The following is a 21,374-nucleotide window of genomic DNA, read 5'->3' as shown; positions in this document are numbered from 1 at the left end:
ATAAGTAGTAGGACAAGGGGGATTGGAATTTGGGACCCAAGCCACGGACTCTGCAATAATTCCAGGAAAGATTACAAGGGGTTTTGCCAAGATACTAGCAATTTACGTGAGGATGAAGAAACAGATTTGAGAGTTATTTAAGAGTCAGAATTGTAGGAATGCTGGCTAGAGAGTGGAGAAGGGAAAAGGTGAGTCCTAGTTCTCTGGAATGGGTGCCTGAGCAGTACTGAGGTTTCTCTGTTATCACTATGGTTGAGTTAGAGGTACGTACTTTGCTTTGCTGTCACTGTTGTTATTCTATTCACAGACCACTGCTCAGTCTTCCCATCTCACTTAACACAGTGGTGGGGCTAGCATGTATATCAAAGGGAAAAGACACAAACAATAACAGTATAAAAATTAGACTTGAATACTTAATAACGGTAGGACATTTGATGAAATACACAACAGTATTACAATTTAAAGACCATATGTGCAAATATTTTGCATATTACACTAAATTCATAGTAATTATAGGAACTTATACTGATTAAGTTAACCCAATACATCAAAAATTGTGTCGGGGCCCCTGGGTGGCTCACTTGGTTAAGCATCTGCCTTTGGCTCGGGTCATGGCCCCAGGGTCCTGAGATCAAGTCCTGCATTGGGCTCCCTGCTCAGTGGGGAATATGTTTCTCCCTCTCCCCCCCCCCCCAATCCCCTGCTTGTGCCTTCTTTTGTTATATATATCTCTCTCTCAAATAAATAAATAATAGTGTCAATTCACATGTAATTGAAATAAATATTATTGACAAAGTATTTTATGCGTTTGTTCTACTTTGTCACTGAAATCAACTTGCTATTTCGTCCAGTGAGTTACATTTCTGGTGCTCCATAGTCACGTGTTGCTAGTGGGTTCCATGTTGGACAGTGCAGGTCTGGACCAAGAAAAGTTCTTGAAAAAAGCATTAAATATCAGACATTCATATTTATGAATCAAAAGATCCAAGTACAGGTGGTAGTTTATTATAAAAATGTGAAACACTAAATGTTATTTTAAAGAACAGAAAATTGTTTTAAAGTTGAACTTCTTAAAGCTATATAATAAGCTAAAGTTTAATGCTCCTGTTTTGTAAGTTTTCTGACACATTGCTTACAAAGCCATCTGAGGACATGCAGTCTATGATTGCCCAAGGGCTTTTGATGAGGCTACCTTGTTTCAGAGATAAACGAGATATCCTCTGCCTCCACACAGATGAGCCAGAGGACTTTGGGAGATAAAAAAAAGGTCTACTTTTATTACATGCATAATTTGCTATCGAACACAGGAAATTTGTAAAGCTCCATGAATATCTGATGCAATGAGGTGGTAAATGTAAATTAGTTTGGTTTACCAATACTTATTTGTCATAATTATAGTAATCGGGCTCAAAACAAATTTGACAGTAATCTGAGATTATTCTTATGAACACAACTTGAAATCTTTTTTTTTTTTTCAATAGAAATGATTTTAGTTAGGAGAGAGTTTTCAATTGTGTTAACTCTGTGATAAAACAATTAAAGAAAAAGTTTAAAAGAGTGTACTGGTATAAAGAAAGCAAAACTAGTTGTCATCTTCCAATCTTTTTTCTGAAATTTGTCACTGCTCATGGGTCCATATGTTTATCATAACCTATAGCTATAACCTATATAACATGTATAGAAAAGCCAGCTACTGTGTCCACACAAAGCAGAGAATCAGATGCCTTGTTGGATATCCTGCCTTGTGTATTCTTTCACCAAAGCCTTTCAATGTCATCTCTGGGTTCAGGCCAATACAGCCACCATCTAGTTTTACCTAGCATTGATATTTAGACCCAATCCATCCATGATCTAGGCTTAAGCTCTTCCTTTCTCCATCATAAGGGATCCTGTATAGGGCAGCAGATGTAAGCAGAAGAAGAGGTAATGATGTAGCAGTGATTGATGACACAGGGTCTGGGCTACCTGCTTATTCAGCTTCTGGGAATACAGCCAATTGGTGTCCAAGATCAGGTTCTGTCTCAACCAAGATCCAGTAGCATACTTGGAGCTATTTATAGAAAGGCCTATGATTATTCTGTAATACATTCCTCTAACATTCAAGGCATCTGTGTGCTGATTCTCTCATTGAGGATTGCCATAATGCCACATAGCATCTTTTTCCTCCTCTGACAACTTTTCTATAGCAGGTCAAGTTGACTAAGTCATATGAGACATGACATATGACATATGACATAAGTTGTATGGCTCGATCCCAGGACCCTGAGATCATGACCTGAGCTGAAGGCAGAGGATTAACCCACTGAGCCACCCAGGTGCCTCTCCAATCATTTATCTTTAGATTCTTTTTAACTTTCATGGACATAATCATATAATCTGTGAATAAATAATTGTTATTTCTTCATTTTGGTCACTATACATTTATTTCATTAAGTTAGTTAGAAGGGTGCCTGAGTGGCTCAGTTGGTTAAACATCTGCCTTCAGCTTGGGTCATGGTCTCAGAGTCCTGAGATCGAGCCCCAAGTTGGGCTCTCTGCTCAGCAGGGAGTCAGCTTCTCCCTCTCACTCTCCCTTTCTGCTCTCCCTCTCCCTCTCTCTCTCAAATAAATAAATAAAATTTTTTTAAAATTAAGTTTGTTAGTTATTTGCTTTACTGCACTGGTTAGAGCCTCTGATACAATGTTTTTAAGATAGGCAGAATAAATACTTGTGTTGATCCTGGTCTCAGAGAGAAAGCAGTTAACATGTCACTGTTGTGTATGCTACTTGTACTTTTTAAAAGTTATATTTTGGAAGATAGGAATTAAGGAAACTCTCTTCTTTTCCTAGTTTGCTAAGGGATTTTATCATGAGTGAATGTTAAATTTTAACAAATGTTTTTTACTGCATCTGCTGATATGTGATTTTTCTCTTTATTCTTGTATATAGTGGAATATTATATTTAAATATGAAATTAAACTTGCTTTTTTAAAAAATAAATCCAACTTGATTTTGATGTATTTTTGTTTTTGCAGGTTGTTGGATTCTATTTTGATTAATGTTTTCCATCTTTCCTCATCAATGATATTGATATTTCAACTTCTTTATTGCAATGTTGTCCATTTTTAGTACCTGAGTTATGCTGGCCTAATAAAATATGTTGGGAAGGGCTCTTTCTTCTATTTTCTCAAGTAACTTTAAAAATTTTTTTATTAACATATAATATATTATTAGCCCCAGGGGTACATGTCTGTGACTCGCCAGGTTTACACACTTCATAGCACTCACCATACTACATACCCTCCCCAATGTACACAACCCAACCACCCTCTCCCTACCCCCCCTACCCCCAGCAAACCTCAGTTTGTTTTGTGAGATTAAGAGTTTCTTATGGTTTGACTCCCTCCCGATCCCCTCTTGTCTCATTTATTCCTTTCCTACCCTTCAAGCCCCCCACGTTGCCTCTCAACTTCCTCATATCAGGGAGATCATATGATAATTGTCTTTCTCTGATTGACTTATTTCGTTTAGCATAATACCCTCTAGTTCCATCCATGTCATCACACATGGCAAGAGTTCATTTCTTTTGGTGGCTGCATAGTATTCTATTGTATATATATACCACCTCTTCTTTATCCATTCATCTGTTGATGGACCTCTAGGTTCTTTCCATAGTTTGGTTATTGTGGACATTGTTGCTGTAAACATTTGGGTGCACTTGACCTTTTGGGTCACTACATTTGTATCTTTAGGGTAAATATCCAGTAGTGCAATTGTTGGGTCGTAGGGTAGCTCTAATTTCAACTTTTTGAGGAAACTCCATGCTGTTTTCCAGAGTGGCTGCAATAGCTTGCATTCCCACCAACAGTGTAGGAGGGTTCCCCTTTCTCCACATCCTTGCCAGCATCTGTCATTTCCTGACTTGTTAATTTTAACCATTCTGACTGGTGTGAAGTGGTATCCCACTGTGGTTTTGATTTGTAGTTCCCTGATGTCCAGTGATGTGGAGCACTTTTTTATGTGTCTGTTGGCCATCTGGATGTCTTCTTTGCAGAAATGTCTGTTCATGTCCTCTGCCCATTTCTTGATTGGATTATTTGTTCTTTGGGTGTTGAGTTTGTTAAGTTCCTTATAAATTTTGGATACTAGCCCTTTATCTGATATGTCGTTTGCAAATATCTTCTTCCACTCTTTCAGTTGTCTTTTGTTTTGTTAACTGTTTCCTTTGCTGTGCAAAAGCTTTTGATCTTGATGAAATCCCAATAGTTCATTTTTGCCCTTGCTTCCCTTGCCTTTGGCTATGTTTCTAGGAAGAAGTTGCTGTGGCTGAGGTCAAAGAGGTTGCTGTCTGTGTTCTCCTCAAGGATTTTGATGGATTCCTCTCTCACATTGAGGTCTTTCATCCATTTTGATCTGTTTTTGTATGTGGTGTGAGGAAATGGTTCAGTTTCATTTTTCTGCATGTGGCTGTCCAATTTTCCCAACACCATTTGTTAAGAGACTGTCTTTTCTACATTGGACATTCTTTCCTGCTTTGTCGAAGATTAGTTGACCACAGAGTTGAGGGTCTATTTCTGGACTTTCTATTCTGTTCCATTGATCTATATGTCTGTTTTTGTGCCAGTACCATACTGTCTTGATGATGACAGCTTTGTAATAGAGCTTGAAGTCTGGAATTGTGATGCCACCGACTTTGGCTTTCTTTTTCAATATTCCTTTGGCTATTCGAGGTCTTTTCTGGCTGCATATAAATTTTAGGATTATTTGTTCCATTTCTTTGAAAAAAATTGATGGGATTTTGATAGGGATTGCATTAAATGTGTAGATTGCTTTACGTAGCACAGACATTTTGACAATATTTGTTCTTCCAATCCATGAGCATGGAACATTTTTCCATTTCTTTGTGTCTTCCTCAACTTCTTTCATGAGTACTTTATAGTTTTCTGAGTATAGATTCTTTGCCTCTTTGGTTAGGTTTATTCCTAGGTATCTTATGGTTTTGGGTGCTATTGTAAATGGGGTTGACTCCTTAATTTCTCTTTCTTCTGTCTTGTTGTTGGTGTATAGAAATGCAACTGACTTCTGTGCATTGATTTTATATCCTGACATGTTACTGAATTCCTGTACAAGTTCTAGCAGATTTGGAGTGGCATCTTTTGGGTTTTCCACATAAAGTATCATATCAGAGTGATAGTTTGACATCTTTGCCGATTTGAATGTCATTAATTTCTTTTTGTTGTCTGATTGCTGAGGACAGGACTTCTAGTACTATGTTGAAGAGTGGTGGTGATAATGGACATCCCTGCTGTGTTCCTGACCTTAGCAGAAAAGCTTTCAGTTTTTCTCCATTGAGAATGATGTTCATGGTGTGTTTCTCCTATATGGCTTTGATGATATTGAGGTATGTGCCCTCTATCCCTACACTTTGAAGAGTTTTGATCAAGAAAGGATGTTCTACTTTGTCAAATGCTTTTCCAGCATCTATTGAGAATATCATATGGTTTTTATTCTTTCTTTTATTAATGTATCGTATCATATTGATGGATTTGCGGATGTTGAACCAACCTTGCAGCCCTGGAATAAATCCCACTTGGTCGTGGTGAATAATCCTTTTAATGTACTGTTGGATCCTATTGGCCAGTATTTTGGTGAGAATTTTCGCATCTGTGTTCATCAAGGATATTGGTCTGTAATTCTCTTTTTTGATGGGATCTTTGTCTGGTTTGGGGATGAAGGTAATGCTGACCTCATAAAATGAGTTTGGAAGTTTTCCTTCCATTTCTATTTTTTGGAACAGTTTCAGGAGAATAGGAATTAATTCCTCTTTAAATGTTTGGTAGTATTCCCCTGGGAAGCCATCTGGCACTGGGATCTTGTTTGTTGGGAGATTTTTGATGACTGCTTCAATCTCCTTATTGGTTATGGGTCTGTTCAGGTTTTCTATTTCTTCCTGGTTCAGTTGTGGTAGTTTATACATCTCTAGGAATGAATCCATTTCTTCCAGATTGTCAAATTTGCTGGCGTATAGGTGCTCATAATATGTTCTTATAATTGTTTCTTTTTCTTTGGTGTTGGTTGTGGTCTCTCCTCTTTCATTCATGATTTTATTTATTTGGGTCCTTTCTCTTTTCTTTTTGATAAGCTGGCCAGCGGTTTATCAATCTTATTAATTCTTTTAAAGAAACAGCTACTAGTTTCATTGGTTTGTTCATTTTTTTTTTCTATTTCATTGATTTCTGCTCTGATCTTTATTATTTCTCTTCTCCTGCTGGGTTTAGGATTTCTTTGTTGTTCTTTCTGCAGCTCCTTTAGGTGTAGGGTTAGGTTGTGTATTTGAGACCTTTCTTGTTTCTTGAGAAAGGCTTGTATCCCTATATATTTTCCTCTCAGGACTGCCTTTGCTGTGTCCCACAGATTTTTGAACCATTGTGTTTTCATTATCATTTGTTTCCATGAATTTTTTCAATTCTCCTTTAATTTCCTGATTGACCCATACATTCTTTAGAATGATGCTCTTTAACCTCCATGTATATGGGTTCTTTCCAAATTTCCTCTTGTGATTGAGTTCTAGCTTCAGAGCATTGTGGTCTGAAAATATGTAGGGCATGATCCCAATCTTTTGGTACCAGTTGAGACCTGATTTGTGACCCAGGATGTGATCTATTCTTGACAATGTTCCATGTGCACTAGAGAAGAATGTATATTCTGTTGCTTTGGGATGGAATGTTCTGAATATATCTGTGATAGTCTATCTGGTCCAGTGTGTCACTTAAGGCCTTTATTTCCTTGTTGATCTTTTGCTTGGTTGATCTGTCCATTTCAGTGAGGGTGTGTTAAAGTCCCCCACTATTATTGTATTATTGTTGATGTGTTTCTTAGATTTGGTTCTTAATAGGTATATATAGTTGGTTGCTCCCACGTTAAGGGCTCAGATATTTAAAATTGTTAGATCTTCTTGTTGGACCAACACTTTGAGTATGATATAGTCTCCTTCCTGATCTCTTATTATAGTCTTTGGCTTAAAATCTAATTGATCAGGTATAAGGATTGCCACCCCAGCTTTCTTTTGATGTCCATTAGCATGGTACATTGTTTTCCACCCCCTCACTTTAAATCTGGAGGTGTCTTTCGATCTAAAATGAGTTTCTTGTAGACAGCATATTGATGGGTTTTGGTTTTTTATCCATTCTGATCCCCTGTGTCTTTGATTGGGGTATTTAGCCCATTTACATTCAGGGTAACTATTGAGAGATATGAATTTAGTGTCATTGTATTGCCTGTAAGGTGACTGTTATTGTATATTGTCTCTGTTCCTTTCCTGTCTACTACTTTTAGTTTCTCTCTTTGCTTAGAGGACCCCTTTCAATATTCCCTTTAGAGCTAGTTTGGTGTTTGCAAACTCTTTTAGTTTTTGTTTGTCCTGGAAGCTTTTTATCTCTCCTTCTATTTTCAGTGATAGTCTAGCTGGATACAGTATTCTTGGCTGCATGTTTTTCTCATTTAGTGCTCTGAATATATCATGCCAGTTCTTTCTGGCCTGCCAGGTCTCTGTGGATAAGTCTGCTGCCAATCTAATATTTTTACCATCATATGTTGCAGACTTCTTGTCCCAGGCTGCTTTCAGGATTTTCTCTTTGTCACTAAGACTTGTAAGTTTTACTATTGGGTGATGGGGTGTGGACCTATTCCTACTGATTTTGAGGAGAGTTCTCTGCACCTCCTGGATTTTGATGCTTGTTCCCTTTGCCATATTAGGGAAATTCTCTACAGTAATTTGCTCCAATATACCTTCTGCCACCCTCTCTCTTTCTTCTTCTTCTGGAATCCCAATTATTCTAATGTTGTTTCATCATATGGTATCGCTTATCTCTTGAATTCTCCCCTCAAGGTCTTGTAGTTGTTTGTCTCTCTTTTGCTCAGCTTCTTTATTCTCTGTCATTTGGTCTTCTATATCTCTAAATCTCTCTTCTGCTTCATTTATCCTAGCAGTAAGAGCCTCCATTTTTATATTGCACCTCATTAACAGCTTTTCTTATTTCACCTTTGTTAGATCTTAGTTCCTTTATTTCTCCAGAAAAGGCTTTTATTTTGCCAGACAGGGTTTCTTTAATATCTTCCATGCCTTTTTCAAGCCCAGCTAGCACCTTGAGAATCATCATTCTGAGCTCTAGATCTGACATATTGCCAATGTCCATATTGATTAGGTCCCTAGCCTTTGGTACTGCTTCCTGTTCTCTCTGTGTGTGTGTGTGTGTGTGTGGTGAGTTTTTCCACCTTGTCATCTTATCTAGATAAGAATATATGAACGAGAGAATAAAATACTAAAAGAGTGGCAAAGACCCCAGAAAAATGTGTGTTAACCAAATCAGAAGTGATCCCAAATTGTGGGGAGAAGAAAGGGGGGTAAAAAGAAGTTAAAAAAAAGAAAGAAAGAAAATGAAAATATGTATATCAGACTGGTAAAAAAAACAGAACCACCCTCTTAATTTTCAGAGTATTTTGGTCTCTCAGAAGAAACTACCTCCCAAAATTTTAAAGAAATTGTAGTGATTCTCAAGTGTCTTTGCCTGAGGTGGAATTGTACCACCCTTGCCAGGGGCCAGGCTAAGTAATCTGCTCGTATTCACTCTTAGGAACTTTCATTCCCTGAACATTTTCCATAGAGTTCTGGAGGGTGGGAATGAAAATGGCAGCCTCCCAATCTCTGGCCTGGAGGAGCTGAGAGCTCTGGGTTCCACTCCTTAGTGAGCCATTGGAGAAAAGCGCTCAATCACTCCCATCTCCTTGGCCTCCAGCCAGGCTCCAAGCTGACCCAGCCTGTGATTGAGCATCTCTGTCTCTGGCCACAGCCCTGCCTGGCATCTCCAAACCCAGCAGATCCCTGCCACTCTTCCAGGGGGGGTCTTCCTGGATCTGCCACTTGTGGGGTCCCTGCTCAAAGAGTAGTGGTCTGACTGTGCCACAGATCACAGTTTAAGGTAACCCCTAGTTGAGAGCTCACTCTTTGGCTCCGTCTCTGTAGCTGGCTTCTCTGCTCTAATACCTGTGAGCTCTGTGACACTCAGACACCCCCGATCCTTCTGTGACCCCCGCAGGACCTGACACCATGCTTTCCCCACAAGGGCTCCACCCCTGCTTAGCCTCTGGAGCGACGTCCCTCAGTGGAGCAGACTTCTAAAAGTTCTGATTTTGTGCTCTGTTGCTCTGCCACTTGCTGGGAGCCAGTCCCTTTCCTCACAGTCTACCTTCCTGAGACTTTGGATTCACTTCTCCTCAGGTCCTACCTTTCAGAAAGTGGTTGATTTTCTGTTTCTAGAATTGCTGCTCCTCTTCTCTTCTATCTCCTGTTGGATTTGTAGGTGTTCAGAATGGTTTGATAAACTATCTAGCTGATCTCCTGCTACCTGGTGTCATTTCAGCCTGCTACTCTTCTGCCATCTTGACTCCTCCCTTCTCAAAGAGGTTTTAAGATTGATATTATGTATTTAATAATTGATAGAATTCACCAGCAATGCCCTGAGTATAGAGTTTCACTTCTGAGACTGTTTTTAATTACAGACTGAATTGTTTTATTAAAAATCCCAGTATTTATATAGTCAATTTCCTTTTGTATCAATTTTAGTAACTTGTATGTTTCTAATAATTTAGTAACATTAATTTTTTCATAATATTTTCTTAACTATTTAATGAATAGAGAATCTATAATGAGGCTCTCTTTTTCATTCGACATTGGTTATTTTTTTCTTAATTTTACCTTTTCCTTGATTTGTAGAGGTATTTGTAAAAAATTTAACAAAAGATGTTAAATATCTTTGTACTAAATATTACAAAACATTGCAGGTATAAATTTTATACCTATAATAATGGAGAAAAAAAGGGAGAGTTTTACCATGACCATAGGTCAGAAGAATCAATAAGGTAAAGATGCAAGTTGTTCTCAAACTGATCTCTAGATTCAATGAAACTCAAATCCAAATACCAGTAAACGTTTTTCTAGAAACTGACAAGCAGATACTGAAATTTATGTGGAAATGAGAAAGATACAGAATAGCCACAACAATCTTGCAAATGAAGAACAAAGTTGTTTTGGGGAGAGTTTTTTTTTGGGAGGTTGGGGTTTTTTTGTTGTTGTTTGTTTGTCTTACTGTGTTATGTTAGTCACCATACATTACATCATTAGTTTTTGATGTAGTGTTCCATGATTCATTGTTCGCATATAACACCCAGTGCTCCATGGAATCTGTGCCCTCCTTAATACCCATCACCAGGCTTACCCATCCTCTGGTCCCCCTCCCTTCTAAAACTCTCCATAGTTGGAAGGCTCACAGAAACTGATGTCAAGACTTACTCTAAAGCCAGAATAATTATGACAATGCTCTATTTGCAGGAGTATAAATAGACTGATGAAGGGAGCAGAACTGACTTCAGAAATAAACCCACACAGATATGGTCAACTGCTTTTCAACAATGCACCAAAGAAATTCAGTGGAGAAATAAAACTGTTTTCTACAAATGACACTGAAGAACCAAGAGAGCCATGTGGATACAAGTTATGACCCATTTCTCATACTGCACACAAAAATGAACTTAACATTTGTTGTACATGTAAGCATAAAAGGTAAGTAAAGATCTTTGATAGAAATATAATAGAATATCTTTGAAAACTTAAAATAGACAAAGATTTTATTTCTTAGATTGATTTCAAAAAGTAATATCTTTTTAAAAAATGATCGATGCTTCTTCATATAATTTAAAAATTTTACTCCTCAAAAGATAACCAGTTACAAAATGAAAAGTCAGTTTTCAGACTGGGAGAAAATTTAGATGATAGATGGGTACAGAGGTAGATAGATAAATGATACATACAGTCAATTCTTATTATTTGTAATAGTTAAATTCTATGAAATCATGAAATTAACAAATACTAAACTACTGTGCCTAGAGAAAGTGCAAGGTTAGGTTCCTATAGGCCTTTGGTCACAATATTTTCATCACCTGACTAATACATAACCTTGTTTCATATGTGTTTTTCTTTAAAGGCATTATTTAATATAGCATGTAGTATTGATTCCCTATAACTCCTGCCTGAATGAGGCTTAACTAACACACATATTTTCTCCATAAAGTACATCACCCCATTCTTGTACTTCAGAACACCAGACAACACTTCACTTAAGGGCCATTTTAAACAACAAAATCATCAGCAAATGAGGTAACAAAAATGTAAAACTTGGCACTCGGTAGGCTTAAAAAGGACACTTATTATTAGAATGAGCTGAAGCAACAAAGCAGAGCATGCTTTGACCTCATCTGGGAACAGATGCATCAGGTCACTCAAAATTTTCACAACTCTGCTCACTTTTATAAGAAACCATAAAAGAGCCCTGAGAATTGATTTAGAAATTGCAAATTCATTTTAGCAAATTATGGAATCCATGAACAATGAGATCACCCTGTATATATATTTTTATGTATTTGAGTATCAAACAAAGAACATGTCTCCAGAATAAAGAATTTGTAGAGATTAATCATAAAATACAAAAAGCTCAGTAAAATGGGCAAGAAGAAGACACAATTCAGAAAAGAATAGATGTGAATGGGTGCCTGGACGGCTCAGTTGGTTAAGCATTTGCCTTCAGCTGAGGTCATGACCCAAGAGTCCCAGGATTGAGCTCCACATCTGGCCTCCTGCTTATCAGGTACTCTGCTTCTCCCATTCCTTCTTCTGTTCCCCTGCTCATGTTCTTTCTCTCTCTGTCTGTCTCTCTCTCTCATTTTCTCACTTTCTCTCAGATAAAAAAATAAAATCTTTTAAAAAAGGCATGATAAACACATGCAAACTTACTCAACTTTATTAGTCCTAAAAGAAATTTAAATTTAAACCAAAGGAAAATAATACCACATACTCATCAAATTGGCTAAAACTAGAAGGTTTACAATACCAGTTGTTGAAAAAGAAGCATACACTGCTTCTAATACACTAATACACTGCTGGGGGTATGTGTAAATAATATTTGGAAAGCTTAGGTAGATTACATAAATATACACCTACCTTATGATTCAGTAATTCTACTAGTTTTTGTTTCTCCCAAAATGAAGACACAGATTTACAAAAAAAGATTTACCCAAGAACTTAAATGAAGCTCAATCTTAACTAAATACTATAAATAGCTCAAATATCTCATCAAGGGAATGGTTAAATATATTGTGTTATAGTTTGTGTTATAGTCACACAATTGAATACTACCCCACAATAAACAATAATCTTCCAATATTCACAACAACATGAGTAAATCTATGTTAAGGAAAAGTAGCCAGACCAAAAAAAAAAAAAAAGTTCATACATTATTATTCTATTTATATAAGTTAAATTTTAAGTAAACAAAAAATAATTTACAGGGATAGAAATCAATATAGCAGTTACCTCTGGAGAGGAGAGGGCTTGACTAGATTTTGTAGGATGGTGGACACACTGCATATCTTCAAAAAAGTATTAGTTTGGCTAACACATACCTTTGTCAAGACTCAAAAACTATAAATAATATCCATGCATCTTACTATGTACAGTAATATCTCAATTAGCAAAGAAAGAAGTTAGAAGGAAAAGAGAAAGAAGAGGGTAAGAAATAAAGAAAAGAAGGAAGAGAAGAAAAGAAAAGAAAAAAGAAAGAAAGAGGGAAAGAAAAGGAAGGGAGGAAGGGAAGAAAGGAAGGGGGAGATTCTTTGAAAGAAACATAATGAAAACAGAGAAAATATGTGGGTGGATATAAGATCAATTTCTCCCCATCTTTTCTAAGTGCTGTGATCTTAAAAAAGGTAAATACACAAAGGGAAAGAATTTAGATGAGATGTTAAGAAAATTTAATTTGGAGTCTGTAGACTTCCCCATCCCCAGGGGTATTGTCAACTATGGATTCAGTGGGTTTGTGTACCCTTTGAATTTACATGAAATCTCGTGTGTCATCTTCTGTGTAATATGTATCGGAAGGTAAAGCTAGGATCAGGCTTTCTGAAGAGCCATTGAGCTCAAAATATGAAACATCACTGTCTTAAAAGAATTTGCTAACCATCGGGCTAAATTACAGGGTGGGCATGTGAAATAGTTTTCCTGAAAGATCCCTACAAATAAAGTGTCTGTGTATTCCACAATATTTTTAAATTAATGTCATAATTTTCAAGGATAATGTTGTTGTGGTTGTGTAGAAAATACCCTTCCTGGGGTGCCTGGGTAGCTCAGTCTTTAAGCGTCTGCCTTCTGCTCAGGTCATGATCCCAGGGTCCTAGGAAAGAGTCCCACCTTGGGTTCCTCTCTCAGTGCGAGGCCTGCTTCTCCCTTTCCCATTCCCCTGCTTGTGCTCTCTCACTCACTGTCTCTCTCTTTGTCAAATAAATAAATAAAATCATTTAAAAATGCCCTTCTTCTTAATAGGCATTATTTAAGTACTTACAGATATAGTTTCATGATGTCTTCAATTCTCTTTCAAATGGTTCAACCAAAAAAATGTGTGTATATGGATAGACAGCAACAACAATAAAGCAAATGTAGCAAAATATTAAGAATTAGTAAGCCTGCTTTTCTTTCTGCCCATGGACACCACTGAGTAAGCATTGTTAAAGCTTCCCCTCCCACCGCCATCATGTCTAAGTCAGAGTCTCCCAGGAGCCTGAACAGCTGCGGAAGCTCTTCTTTGGAGGTTTGGGCTTTGAAACGATTGATGAGAGTCTGAGGGGCCATTTTGAGCAATGGGGAACTTACGGACTGTGTGGTAATGAGAGATCCAACAACCAAGTGCTCCATAGGCTTTGGGTTTGTCACACACGTCCCTGCAGAGGAGGTGGGGGCAGTCATGAATGCAAGGCCACACAAGGTAGATGGAAGAGTTGTGGAACCAAAGAAGGCTGTCTCGAGGGAAAGTTCTTAAAGACCTGATGCCCACTTTACTGTGAAAAATATTTTTGTTGGTGGCATTAAAGAAGACCCTGAAGAACATCATCTAAGAGATTATTTTGAACAGTATGGGAACATTGAAGTGGCTAAGATCATTACTGACCTAGGCAGTGGCAAAAAGAGGGGTTTTGCTTTTGAAACATTTGATGACCATGACTCTGTAGACAAGATTGTCACTCAAAAATACCACACTATGAATGGCCACGACTGTGAAGTAAGGAAAGCCCTATCTAAGCAAGAAATGGCTAGTGCTTCATCCAGCCAAAGAAGTTGAAGTGCTTCTGGAAACTTCGGTAGTGGTTTTAGTGAGAATGACAACTTTGGTCGTGGAGGGAACTTCAGTGGTCCTGGTGGCTTTGGTGACAGTCGAGGTGGTGGTGAATAGGGTGGCGGGGGGTGGCTATAATGGATTTGGTAATGATGGAAGCAACTTTGAAGGTGCCAGAAGCTATAATGATTTTGGCAATTATAACAATCAATCCTCAAATTTTGGACCCATGAATGGAGGAAATTTTGGAGGCAGAAGTTCTGGCCCTGGAGGGAAGCCCCGGAGGGAGTCAAGATGGCGGAGAAGTAGCAGACTGAGATGACATTGGGTAGCAGGAGATCAGCTAGATAGCTTATCTAACCATTGTGAACACCTACAAATCCAACGGGAAATCGAAGAGAAGAAGAGCAACAATTCCAGAAACAGAAAATCGATCAATTTCTGAAAGGTAGGACCTGCAGAGAAGTGAATCCAAAGCGACGAGAAGACAGACAGCGGGGGGAGGGGCTGGCTCCCGGCAAGCGGTGGAGCAATGGAGCACAAAATCGGGACTTTTAAAAGTCTGCTCCACGGAGGGACATCGCTCCAGAGGCTAAACCGGGGGGAAGCCCAGGCGGGATCAGTGTAACCCCAGGTCCCGCAGAGTCACAGAAGGACCGGGGGTGTCTGAGTGCCGCAAAGCTTGCAGGTGTTAGAGAGGGGAAGCCGGCTACAGCGACAAAGCCGAGGAGTGAGCTCTCAGCCCCGGGTTACCTTGTGCCGGTCGCAGGCTGGGTGGGCTCGGAGCACGGCTGGAGGCCACAGAGACGGAAGCGACCGGGCGCTTTTCTCCAAGTGCCAGTAATTGACTGCTTTCCTCCAGGGGCGACCCCAAGCCAGAGAGGTGGGGTGGTTGGGCGCTTTTCTCTGAGGGCGCACTGAAGAGCGGGACCCCAAGTTCTCAGCTCCTCCGGGCCCGAGATTGGGAGGCCGCCATCTTCATTCCCATCCTCTGGAACTCTACAGAAAGCGCTCAGGGAACAAAAGCTCCAGAAAGCAAACCCGAGCGGATTACTTGGCCCAGCCCCTGGCAAGGGCGGTGCAATTCCGCCTGCGGCAAAGACACTTGAGAATCACTACAACAGGCCCCTCCCCCAGAAGATCAACAAGAAACCCAGCCAAGACCAACTTCACTCACCAAGAACAGCGGAATTTTAGAGGAGGAGAAAGCAAGTCTTACTGGGCAAAATGACAAGGCGGAAAAACTCACCACAGAAAAAGAACAAGAGGCAGTACTGAAGGCTGGGGACCTAATCAATACGGACATTGGTAATATGACAGATCTAGAGTTCAGAATGACGATTCTCAAGTTTCTAGCCGGGCTCACAAAAAGCATAGAAGATATTAGAGAAACCCTCTCTGAAGAGATAAAAGTCCTTTCTGGAGAAATAAAAGAACTAAAATCTAACCAAGTTGAAATCAAAAAAGCTATAAATGAGGTGCAATCAAAATGGAAGCTTACTGCTAGGATAAATGAGGCAGAAGAAAGAATTAGTGACATAGAAGACCAAATGGCAGAGAATAAAGAAGCTGAGCAAAAGAGAGACAAACAAATACTGGATCACGAGGAGAGAATTCGAGAGATAAGCGACACCATAACACGACACAACATTAGAATAATTGGGATTCCAGAAGAAGAAGAAAGAGAGAGGGGAGCAGAAGGTATATTGGAGACAATTATTGGAGAGAATTTCCCTAATATGGCAAAGGGAACAAACATCAAAATACAGGAGATGCTAAGAACACCACTCAAAATCAATAAAAATAGGTCCACAGCTCATCACCTGATAGTAAAATTTACAAGTCTTAGCGACAAAGAGAAAATCCTGAAAGCAGCCCGGGAAAAGTAGTTGGTAACATACAAGGGTAAAAACATTAGATTGGCAGCGGACCTATCCACAGAGACCTGGCATGATATATTCAGAGCACTAAACGAGAAAAACATGCAGCCAAGAATACTATATCTGGCTAGGCTATCATTGAAAATAGGAGAGATAAAGAGCTTCCAGGACAAACAAAAGCTGAAAGAATTTGCAAACACCAGCCCAGCTCTACAGGAAATATTGAAGGGGGTCCTCTAAGCAAAGAGAGACCCTAAAAGGAGTAGATCAGAAAGAAACAGAGACAATATACAGTAACAGTCAGCTTACAGGCTATACAATGGCACTAAATTCATATCTCTCAATAGTTACCCTGAATGTTAATGGGCTAAATGCCCCAATCAAAAGACACAGGGTATCAGAATGGATAAAAAAACAAAACCCATCAATATGCTGCCTACAAGAAACTCATTTTAGACCCGAAGACACCTCCAGATTTAAAGTGAGGGCGTGGAAAACAATGTACCATGCTAATGGACATCAGAAGAAAGCTGGGTGGCAATCCTTAGATCATTAGATTTTAAGCCAAAGACTATAATAAGAGATGAGGAAGGACACTATATCATACTCAAGAGTCTGTCCAACAAGAAGACCTAACAATATTAAATATCTATGCCCCTAACATGGGAGCAGCCAACTATATAAACCAATTAATAACAAAATCAAAGAAATACATCGACAGTAATACAATAATAGCAGGGGACTTTAACACTCCCCTCACTGAAATGGACAGATCACCTAAGCAAAAGATCAACAAGGAAATAAAGGCCTTAAATGACACACTGGACCAGATGGACATCACAGATCTATTCAGAACATTCCATCCCAAAGCAACAGAATATACATTCTTTTCTAGTGCACATGGAACATTCTCCAGAATAGACCACATCCTGGTCATAAATCAGGTCTCAACTGGTATCAAAAGATTAAGATCATTCCCTGCATATTTTCAGACTACAATGCTCTGAAGCTAGAACTCAATCACAAGAGGAAATTTGGAAAGAACGCAAATACATGGAGACTAAACAGCATCCTTCTAAGAAATTAATGGGTCAACCAGGAAATTAAAGAAGAATTGAAAAATTTCATGGAAACAAATAATGAAAACATAACGGTTCAAAATCTGTGGGACACAACAAAGGCAGTCCTGAGAGGAAAATATATAGCGGTACAAGCCTTTCTCAAGAAACAAGAAAGGTCTCAAATACACAACCTAACCCTACACCTAAAGGAGCTGGAGAGAGAACAACAAAGAAAGCCTGAACCCAGCAGGAGAAGAGAAATCATAAAGATCAGAGCAGAAATCAATGAAATAGAAACTAAAAATACAATAGAACAAATCAACGAAACTAGGAGCTGGTTCTTTGAAAGAATTAATAAGATTGACAAACCCCTGGCCAGAATTAGCAAAAAGAAAAGAGAAAGGACCCAAATAAATAAAATCATGAATGAAAGAGGAGAGATCACAACCAACACCAAAGAAATACAAACAATTATAAGAACATACTACGAGCAACTCTACGCCAACAAATTTGACAACCTGGAAGAAATGGATACATTTCTAGAGACATATAAACTACCACAACTAAACCAGAAAGAAATAGAAAACCTGAACAGACCCATAACCAGTAAGGAGATTGAAACAGTCATCAAAAATCTCCAAACAAACAAAAGTCCAGGACCAGACGGCTTCCCAGGAGAATACTACCAAACATTTAAAGAAGAATTAATTCCTATTCTCCTGAAACTGTTCCAAAAAATAGAAATGGAAGGAAAAGTTCCAAACTCATTTTATGAGGCCAGCATCACCTTGATCCCCAAACCAGACAAGGATCCCACCAAAAAAGAGAATTACAGACCAATATCCTTGATGAACACAGATGCAAAAATTCTCACCAAAATACTGGCCAATAGGATCCAACAATACATTAAAAGGATTATTCACCACGACCAAGTGGGATTTATTCCAGGGCTGCAAGGTTGGTTCAACATCCGCAAATCCATCAATGTGATACAATACATTAGTAAAAGAAAGAGTAAGAACCATATGATACTCTCAATAGATGCTGAAAAAGCGTTTGACAAAGTGCAGCATCCCTTCCCGATTAAAACTCTTCAAAGTGTAGGGATAGAGGGCACATACCTCAATATTATCAAAGCCATCTATGAAAAACCCACTGCAAATATCATTCTCAATGGAGAAAAACTGAAAGCTTTTCCGCTAAGGTCAGGAACACGGCAAGGATGTCCATTATCACCACTGCTATTCAACATAGTACTAGAAGTCCTAGCCTCAGCAGTCAGACAACAAAAAGAAATTAAAGGCATGCAAATTGGCAAAGAATAAGTCAAACTATCACTCTTTGCATGTGATATGATACTATATGTGGAAAATCCAAAAGGCTCCACTCCAAAACTGCTAGAACTTGTACAGGAATTCAGTAAAGTGTCAGGATATAAAGTCAATGCACAGAAATCAGTCGCATTTCTTTACACTAACAACAAGACAGAAGAAAGAGAAATTGAGGAGTCAGTCCCATTTACAATCGCACCCAAAACCATAAGATACCTAGGAATAAACCTAACCAAAGAGGCAAAGAATCTATACTCAGAAAACTATAAATTACTCATGAAAGAAATTGAGGAAGACACAAAGAAATGGAAAAATATTCCATGCTCATGGATTGGAAGAACAAATATTGTGAAAATGTCTATTCTACCTAAAGGAATCTACACATTTAATGCAATCTCTATCAAAATCCCATCCATTTTTTTCAAAGAAATGGAACAAATAATCCTAAAATTTATATGGAACCAGAAAAGACCTCAAATAGCCAAAGGGATACTGAAAAAGAAAGCCAAAGTCGGTGGCATCACAATTCCAGACTTCAAGCTCTATTACAAAGCTGTCATCATCAAGACAGTATGGTACTGGCACAAAAACAGACATATAGATCAATGGAACAGAATAGAGAGCCCAGAAATAGACCCTCAACTTTATGGTCAACTAATCTTCGACAAAGCAGGAAAGAATATCCAATGGGAAAAAGACAGCCTCTTCAACAAATGGTGCTGGGAAAATGGACAGCCACATGCAGAAAAATGAAATTGAACTATTTCCTTACACCACACACAAAAATAGACTCAAAATGGATGAAGGACCTCAATGTGAGAAAGGAATCCATCAAAATCCTTGAGGAGAATGCAGGCAGCAACCTCTTTGACCTCAACCTCAGCAACTTCTTCCTAGGAACATTGCCAAAGGCAACAGAAGCAAGGGCAAAAATGAACTATTGGGATTTCATCAAGATCAAAAGCTTTTGCACAGCAAAGGAAACAGTTAACAAAACCAAAAGACAACTGACAGAATGGGAGAAGATATTTGCAAACGACATATCAGATAAAGGGCTAGTATCCAAAATCTATAAAGAGCTTATCAAACTCAACACCCAAAGAACAAATAATCCAATCATGAAATGGGCAGAGGACATGAACAGACATTTCTGCAAAGAAGACATCCAGATGGCCAACAGACACATGAAAAAATGCTCCACATCACTCGGCATCAGGGAAATACAAATCAAAACCACAATGAGATACCACCTCACACCACTCAGAATGGCTAAAATTAACAAGTCAAGAAATGACAGATGCTGGCGAGGATGCGGAGACAGGGGAACCCTCCTACATTGCTGGTGGGAATGCAAGCTGGTGCAACCACTCTGGAAAACAGTGTGCAGGTTCCTCAAAAAACTGAAAATAGAGCTACCCTATGACCCAGCAATTGCACTACTGGGTATATATCCTAAAGATACAAATGTGGTGCTCCAAAGGGGCACGTGCACCCGAATGTTTTTAGCAGCAATGTCCACAATAGCCAAACTGTGGAAAGAATCTAGATGTCCATCAACAGATGAATGGATAAAGAAGAGGTGATATATATATACAATGGAATACTATGCAGCCATCAAAAGAAATGAAATCTTGCCATTTGCGATGACGTGGATGGAACTAGAGGGTATTATGCTTAACGAAATAAGTCAATCGGAGAAAGACAACTATCATATGATCTCTTTGATATGAGGAAGTGGAGATGCAATGTGGGGGGTTGGGACAAGGTAGGAAAAGAAAAAATGAAATGATGGGATTGGGAGGGAGACAAACCGTAAAGGACTCAATCTCAAAAAACAGACTGAGGGTTGCTGTGGGGAGGGGGGACGGGAGAGGGTGGTGGGGATATGGACATTGGGGAGGGTATGGGCTATGACGAGTGCTGTGAAATGTGTAAATCTTGCGATTCACAGACCTGTACCCCTGGGGATAAAAATACATTATATTTTTAGAAAGAAAGAAAGAAAGAAAGAAAGAAAGAAAGAAAGAAAGAAAGAAAGAAAGAAAGAAAGAAAGAAAGAAAGAAGTTCTGGTCCCAATGGTGGTGAAGGCCAATACTTCACCAAACCATGAAGCCAAGGTGCCTATGGTGGTTTCAGCAGCAGCAGTAGCTACGGCAGTGGTAGAAGGTTTTAGTTACTGTCAGGAAACAAAGCTTAGCAGGAGAGGAGAGCCAGAGAAGTGACAGGGAAGCTATAGGTTACAACAGATTTGTGGACTCAGCCAAGCACAGTGGTGGCAGGGCCTAGCTGCTACAAAGAAGATGTGTTTTAGACAATACTCATGTGTATCGGCAAAAAACTCGAGGACTGTATTTGTGACTAATTGTGTAACAGGTTATTTTAGTTTCTGTTCTGTGGAAAATGTAAAGCATTCCAACAAAAGGTTTTAATATGTAGATTTTTTTTTGCACCCATGCTGTTGATTGCCAAATGTAATAGTCTGATCATGATGCTGAATAAATGTCTTAAGAAAAGAAAAAGAATTGGTAAGCCTGGGTAAAGTATATATGGATAGTCATTGTGCTATCCTTACAATTTGCCTATGGTTTTGAAGGTTTTCAAAATATAATGTTAAGAATAAAGAATGAGACACATACTCAAAAATTTTTTGATTAGCTAGGCAGAAAGATCAAGTTTCATTTGCAAAAATTCAGGCCAGCCTCAGATTTCCTTATGATATTCATCACTAAAAGATGTTAAAGAAGTGCTAACAAAGTTCTTAGTGAGAAAAAAATGTTAAGCCAAGACTTTAAAACCCAGCCAAACATTTGATCAAATGTACAGGCAATAGGGAACATACTTCCCAAGAGCTCTTCTTAAAAATAGAGCACATAGAGATATCTCATTGTGGTTTTGCTTTGCTTTC

At 38.7% G+C, this 21,374-nt stretch overlaps 1 pseudogene across 1 annotated transcript; it reads left to right on the top strand.

Moving 5' to 3' along the window:
• The first annotated feature begins 13,617 nt into the window (after nt 1-13,617).
• Nucleotides 13,618-20,642, top strand: LOC308342433 (heterogeneous nuclear ribonucleoprotein A1-like 3; annotated as a pseudogene). The gene is made up of 2 exons: nt 13,618-14,447; nt 20,527-20,642. The product of its transcript is annotated as a heterogeneous nuclear ribonucleoprotein A1-like 3 (transcript).
• Nucleotides 20,643-21,374: the final 732 nt, after the last annotated feature.

The sequence above is a fragment of the Martes martes genome (assembly GCF_963455335.1).
Source record: "Martes martes genome assembly, chromosome: 4".
In the NCBI taxonomy this organism is placed as follows: Eukaryota; Metazoa; Chordata; class Mammalia; order Carnivora; family Mustelidae; genus Martes; species Martes martes.
Note: the sequence above shows the minus strand (reverse complement) of the source record. Positions and strands in the feature narration are given on the sequence as shown.